Genomic DNA, 7,678 nt, shown 5'->3' with positions numbered 1-7,678 from the left:
CACCTTAAGTTGAACCATTAATTAACAATCTCACATCGATCATGGATTTCACTCACCCAAACCACGTCTATGATCATAGTATAGCAATATAAGCAACGCGTAGAAGTAACTCCCCAGGGTTTGAATGTAACAGGGCAATAGGTTCTACCTCATCAACTACTTCCCAACCCACAAGTTAATGTCATCCTAACCATGCAATGTTTGAGGATTGGAGCTAATGCATAAAAACTGGGTGATAAAGGGATATGATCAAAGTGTCACTTGCCTTGCTGACGATCCGCGTAACCTAGAGACTCCAAATAACACGCTTCGCACTCCAGGAATTCTATCGCAAACAAACAATAGCATACATAAGCAACTAACAAAGAGGCACGGGTAAAACTCAAATAAGAAGATCTAACCGGAAAGTTCAACTTAAGAACTCCAGTTTGCAAAAAGAATCAAACTAAACGGAGCAACGAAACTCAAACGGCGAAAGAAACAAGATCCATTTACTAATCTGAACTAATGTCAAATTTTACAGTACCAAAATCTTGTTCAAGTTGGTTAAGCGGAAAGAGGGTCTCGAGACGAAGATTTAGGCGTTTGAATCGCCTGATTCCGACTAATGAGTGAAAAGATAAACTGAAACGAAAATCGGATTAGAAATTGCGATCGAGAATAATCGCGGAAAAATCCGATAAAAGAAAACTGACGAACAGACTAACGAACGAGCGTTCGTTAGCTGTAACTAACGGGAGAAAACTGTTCGTTAAAACGAACATACGGACGAACGTCCGCTAAATAGAAGAACCGGGAAAAACCGGCGAACCGATCTAAAGAACGAACTAGGGGGTTTTAAAAAAAAACTGAATCGGTTTTCTTAAAAAAACCGAGCGGCGGCGAACGGCGCGTTACCTCTCCAGCGAGGCTCCGGCGAGGCGGGGCTCGTGCAGCGGGCTTGCGGGTCGGCGACGGCGAGACGTGGGAGCGGGCAACGCGGCTCGGGCTGCGGGGCAGCGGGGTTTGGTGGTGGTGGCGGCGGGGTGGCGCGGTATATAAGGGGGGGAGAGGTGGCTTGGAGGAGGGGGCAAGGCGGCGGCGGTGGAGGAGTCCGGCTCGGACTCCGGTCCAAGTTGGGGCGGCGGCGCGCGTGACTCCACGTGGGAGACGGAGGCGGCGGCGGTTGGGCCGGCCCAGCTGGGTTTGGCCCAGTCGGCGCTTGAGAGTTTTTTTTAAATAATTATCCCGAACAGAAAATAAATCCTAGAAAATAAAAATAAAAAAAATCTAAAAATGCCAAAATAAATTTTCACCGTCTAAACAAAATATTTAGAACAAGATGAACATTTTCTTGGCCCTAAATGCAGTTTTGAAAAACGTGCAATTTTTCTAATGCAAACAAAATTGCAATAAAATCGAAATAAAATCAAATAAATGATTTTAATATTTTTCCTCCAATATTTCATTTATTTTGGAGAAGTCATATTATCTCCTCTCATATATTTTTAATTATGAAATATTTTAGGAGAGAAAAATAATTAAAACCAAAATCCTCGTTTCACTATTTGATAAAAATCAAATAAGGAAACCGGGAAATCCCCAACACTCTCCGTGGGTCCTTGAGTTGCTTAGGATTTCGAGGATTGCTGAACGAAAATGTAATAAAATATGATATGCAAGAATGACCTATGTGTAACATTCCAAATTGAAATTTGGGATGTTACACTCCTTCAGCGTGAGCTGTGGTGCATCACCCCCGGCGTCGAGGGTACACATGACGTGTTCGTTTGTCAACAATTGATAACCTTGGTTCTCTTCAAGGAAATCTCAACGCCGCTCACAAGTAGCAATATGCACTTCTATTCTTATAGATTTTGTTGGGCTTTCAAGCGCATAGGTTTGTCGGACATGATCAACTTCCCTCAAATGGATGACCCAAAGTTTATCAATCTATAGGTTTAAAGTATTCCACTCTCAAACAACCATACAATCAACATATTAGCAGTCTCTTGTGTTCCCAACACGCCCAACACAATTGTCAATTCTTAGCTGCACTATTTTGATGAAGAGATTGATAATTTGGATGACAAATTGATAGTTTGGATGGTGGAAATAATTTTAGTATTTCGAAAAAAGATCTAAGTAACAAGTTGCAAAGATGAGTAAACCATATTTTTAATTGTTAGAAAAAAAATTCTAGGGCTCATAAGTTCACTAGTGCCAGTTTTAAACTTCTCTAACTTCATTAAAATATATGATATAACCTCAAAAAGTGTGGTAAATAATCGAAGCGAAGTCCCTTCTTTCATTGGATCAAGATAGAACGAGATACCATAGGTATGGTAAAGCATCACACCTCAAACATTATCTTGCTAATTCATTGAACACATCCCAATGTCATGTTAAGCAGCCCCAAAAATTATACTAAAGAATCACATTGTGATCTTTATCTTTCTAACCTTAATATATACATTTACCCCAATGTCGCCTCTCATGTCTCCAAAAATTACACTAGACATGCATCATGACCTCATGGTTACCAAAAGTTAAATACCATGAGCAAGATTCAATCCAACATATAGGAACTCATAATAGGAGATATATCATATTTTGTGGTGGGCTTCTGGTGCAGTCCTTCTTCTAGCATGAATATGCCTGTCAGATTTTTATTTTATTTTTCATCCCCCAAAATATTTTTTCCTATTGCATCATACACATCAACTAGTACCTCACACTGGATTAATGTCTATCCAATAAAGATCATATTAAAGTGTGCCAAACCTATGTAGATTTTTTAAAATGTGAGCTTCCTCTCGAATTTCATTTAATTGAAACCATGATGTCCTTGTTCACAAACTACATCAAACACAAAATGAACCACAAGATAAAACCAGGACCAAGCAAACCTAGAACTCTATCATTCAGGGAATTCACAATATTTGTACATTGAGAATGTAGAGCATCTTAGCCTGGTGGACCAACGTTAGATAAGGTAGTTCATACAACTAAACACATATAAATATAGAGGTAGATCACATCTTACATCATGCAAATAAGGGAAACGTGGAACTAAAAGCGAGAAACATGATGTAACTCCATCAACGAATCACAACATCAATTGAAGCATGAACAACATCTAGGATCACCCTTTGATTCTGCACACACCCACCTATGAGCCAAACATCCTTTTGAAGATCTCATTCGCAATCAGCTCAAACATCCTCACCCCCATCTAAGCATTTATTGTTCGTTCCTATTTTCTACAAAAAGGGCCAATCATTAAGCCAACTAGCTATCAAATTAATTGGGACATAAGGATGATTCACCCATTTCACATCAAAATAGTATTGTTTCTGAGTATCCAAATCATCCAAAACAAGGCTGAGATCACAACCAACATAAGTTGTCTCTAAAGTTTTTGAAATGTCTTAATCCAATTATCTAGCAACTCATGGGTATTGCCAGTACTGTCTAAAAGATTAAAAGTGCATTTTAAAATATTCCACAACATCCTAGAAATTGAACAATGCATGGAAATATGGTCTACAGTTTCTCTCTTGCCACAAAAAGGACAAGCAGGATCCCCTTTCCAAGCTCTCCTTAAAATAATATCTTTGGTTAAACTACAATTCCTAGTAATTCTAGATCTCATATTTTCCTTTCACATAGTTTTATGTGTATAATTAGCTCCATTTTTAATCAAGTTTCTATGACAAGATTATGTAGAATAAACATCATTTTTTTATTAAGGGGCCATCTAATGGTATCCTCTTGTTCATTAAGCACACACGCATCACAAGCATAACTAATGTGATTCCATAGTTCCAAAGGAGAACCCCATAAGCAACTAGAATGTTTTTATCAAAACACACATTATAGACTCTAGGATAGTTATGCTTAAGAAGTTTATCTACCATCCACAAATCTTCTCAAAACCTCACATTTTTCCATTAAAAAATTACACAAAGAGAAAAATATATTCTTTGAATCTAAGCAACTCACTCCAGAACTATGAGTCTCTTTGCTTATGTTTGACCCTAGACACACATTGGTTTCGATATATTTATAATTTATTTCTCATTTGTTTGCTAGGAACCATTAGAAATATATAGTTTCCACCACCATTTATAGATCATGGCTTGATTCACTGACTTAATATTTTGAATACCCAAACCACCAAGGTCTTTAGGTCTACAAACTTCTACCATTTAACTAGATGGTATTTTCTTTTACCAAGAAGTCCATCATTTTTATAACAATTGGCAGCCCATAAAACATAATGAATGTGGTGTGCATGATAGGGAGGACATAATTAAAGTAATCCAACTGCCACTATCAAGCAATCTTCCTTGGTAGGTGTTGCATCTTTTCTCAATCATATCCTTAGTATTCTTCTAGCGTTTATTTCTAACCCTTTTTTCACCAACATGAAGTCCTAGGCATCTCATATGTAGAGATCATGTAGAACAAGTAAATATAGTAGAAAAATCACTTGCTTTTTTTATGGTTTCACCAAAGAACAAAATATCACTTTTATGGAAATTGTTTTTAGGATAGACATCTGCTCAAACAGGTAGAGAATGAATTTTAAATCAAGCATTATCATAACTTTGCCATGGAGGAAAAATGGTGTCATCACATATTGCAACATATTGACCCCATTTTAGTCTATTCCTCAAGCACCCCTCTAATCAGCCTAGATCCCCTAGCTTGGTCCATAAGCATAGCTAAGCGGCTAACAACTAAATCAAAGTTAATAGGAGATAAATAATCTCCTTGTCCCATCCCTTTATGAGTTGAGAAATATTTGAAGGAAATATGCCCTAGAGGCAATAATAATGTTGTTATTTACATTTCCTTATATCATGATAAATGTTTATTATTCATGCTAGAATTGTATTAACCGGAAACTTAGTACATGTGTGAATACATAGACAAACAAAGTGTCCCTAGTATGTGTAAGTGCATCTAGTGCCCCTTAGTGATTTTGGTGTATTGAAAACTTATAGGTTAAGGGACTAATGTGTTTTTGAGTGTACACAGGTCTATAAGTCTATGAGGAGTTTGATATTTACAGAGAAAGTCGACCCCTAAGAATGAACTTCTTCGACTGAAGACTTTCGATTTCTGGAGACTTTCTGAAGACTTTGAAAGTGAAGAAATTGGTGCAATCCTGAAGACTTGGTATTCATTCGAGGAACATAAAGCGTGAAGACTTTTTGTAAGTGCATCTAGTGCCACCCCTAGTTGGTTTTGGAGTATTGACGACAAACCTGGTTGAGGGACTAATGTGTTTGTGAGAATTGCAGGATAACACAGGTAGAAGTCCCTCATTGATTCGGTTTTCCTACCAGAGATGACCCCTAAAAATGGATGAAGACATTGAAGTCAAAGGTGGTATGTGAAGACATTCACATTGAATACTATGACAAGAGAATACATCGCATGAAGACTATGGAGCGCGAAGACTTAGTTGTTTCGTCGTTCTTTTTCTTCTTTGTTGAGTCATAGGAACCACCGTACTGTTATGTGGGGTCCAAGTGAACTAGTCAGAATGACTGAAGTGATGCTTAACCAAATCCTATGTCTTTGAGTGAAGACTATGAGAGCAAATCTTGTCCAGAGTTGGATAAGTCAGCTTTGCTTCCAAGTAAAGTTGCCGTGTGTGTTTGAAATCTGACCGTTGGAACACGTGTTAGTTCCTTAGTGACCAAGGGTCATTTCAGACAAATCAGGTCGGGTTGCCTAGTGGCTATAAATAGCCCACCCCCTACAACCATAAACGGTTGGCTGCTCCGAGTTAGTTCACGGCTTCTGTAGTTTGAGAGCAACCCACCTCGAAGCCTTTGAGAGAGAATTCCTTGCGAGGAAAAAGCCCTAAACACCCAGAACCAAAGAGTGTTAGGAATCACTTAAGTCTTCCTGTCTGTGTGATCTGAAGACTTATTACACTTGAGGACTGTGAATCCTCCAGCCGGTTAGGCGTCGCGTTCTGAGCATCTAAGAGTCATTGTGGATCATCGGTGAACGAAGTCTGTGAAGGTTTGGAAGTCTACCTTGAAGACTTACCAGAGTGATTGGGCGAGGACTGGGTGTCCTTAGCTCAAGGGGAATAAGGTGAAGACGAGGTCTTCTAAGTTGAATCTCAGCCTCCCTAACCAGACGTACAGTTGTCACAGCAACTGGAACTAGTCCAACAAATCATTGTCTTCAACGGGTCACTGGTTTCATCCTTCCCTTCCCTTTACTTACTGTTGGTCCTTGTGAAGTCATTGTATGATTGCTTTATCTTTTGTCTTCACTGAGTGATTGCTGGTTCTGATTGGCTTCACAATATCTTCCTACCTGATCTTTACTGCCTAGCTGCTATTAGTCATTGTGCTTTCACTCCATTGAATACTTGACTATGGTTTGCCTAGTGTAGTCTACCTTCCGCTGCATGGTAATAGGTTTATTTCTATCATTTGTCTTCGAAACTTCCATGTTTTGAAGACTTTCATAAAAATCTCCTATTCACCCCCCCTCTAGTCGATCACTAGCACTTTCAATTAGTATCAGAGCAAGGTCCTCCATTGTTCTGTGTGATTCGGTTTAACCACCTGGAGTTTTAGCTATGTCGACTGCAGGAATAATTAAAGTCTCCGCTGCGTGCCCCGTCTTCGATGGAACTGAATATCCCTATTGGAAGAATAAGATGCGCATGCATCTTGAAGCCATTGATGTCGACCTATGGTATGTCGTCAAGAATGGCATTCCCAAGGCTGGTGAAGGTGTCACCGCTGCTGATGTCAAGAAGTTTGTTCAACTGGACTCCACTGCCAAGAACATCATCTATGGTCATCTGACCAAAGGACAGTATGGCCGCGTGAGTGCTTTGGAAACATCTAAGCTAGTCTAGGACTGGCTCTCCAAGGTCAATCAAGGCATCTCAACTCAGAGAGATCAGAGAATTAGTGTCCTTCACAACCTCTTCAACCGCTTCAAGAGAAATGACAATGAGATTGTCCAGATCACGTTTGATCGACTCACTGACATCACAAATGAGCTTCAAGCCCTCGGCGCCACTGAGATCACCAAGCATGAGGTTGTCAAGACACTCCTAAGATCACTTGACAACTTGTTTGACACCCTAGCCCTGATGATTCAAGAATGTCCTGATTTCAAGACACTCGATCTGTCTGACATACTTGAGAGGCTCAACACACACGAGTTTCAGCTGTCTGAGAAAAGAGACATCTACGGTCCCAACTATGGGCGAACTCGTGCCTTGAAGGCAAAAGCTGTCTCCTCATCTAAAGAAGAATCTGACAGCAGTTCTGATGATCCTGAAGACATTGGAAAGGAGCTTGCTATGCTTGTGAAGAAGTTCCAAAAATTCACCAAGAAGAAAGGCTTCAGAAAGTCTTCACGATCAAGCTCAAGGAATGATGAAGCTTATGCTCATGACTACAAGAAGAGAACATGCCACAAGTGCAAGAAACCTGGCCACTACATCTCTGAGTGTCTGAACTGGGACAATGAGAACAAGAAGAAGAAGAAGAAGAAGAAGAGCAAGGAGTACGACTCAGATGACAAGAAGACGAAGAAATACTCAAAGTCTTTGAGGGAGTCCTGGATTAGGGGGTGTTCGGATAGACGGACTATACCTTCAGCCGGACTCCTGGACTATGAAGATACAAGATCGAAGACTTCATCC

The sequence above is a fragment of the Triticum dicoccoides genome, chromosome 7A (genome assembly GCF_002162155.2).
Source record: "Triticum dicoccoides isolate Atlit2015 ecotype Zavitan chromosome 7A, WEW_v2.0, whole genome shotgun sequence".
In the NCBI taxonomy this organism is placed as follows: Eukaryota; Viridiplantae; Streptophyta; class Magnoliopsida; order Poales; family Poaceae; genus Triticum; species Triticum dicoccoides.
This window is presented reverse-complemented; position numbering follows the sequence as displayed.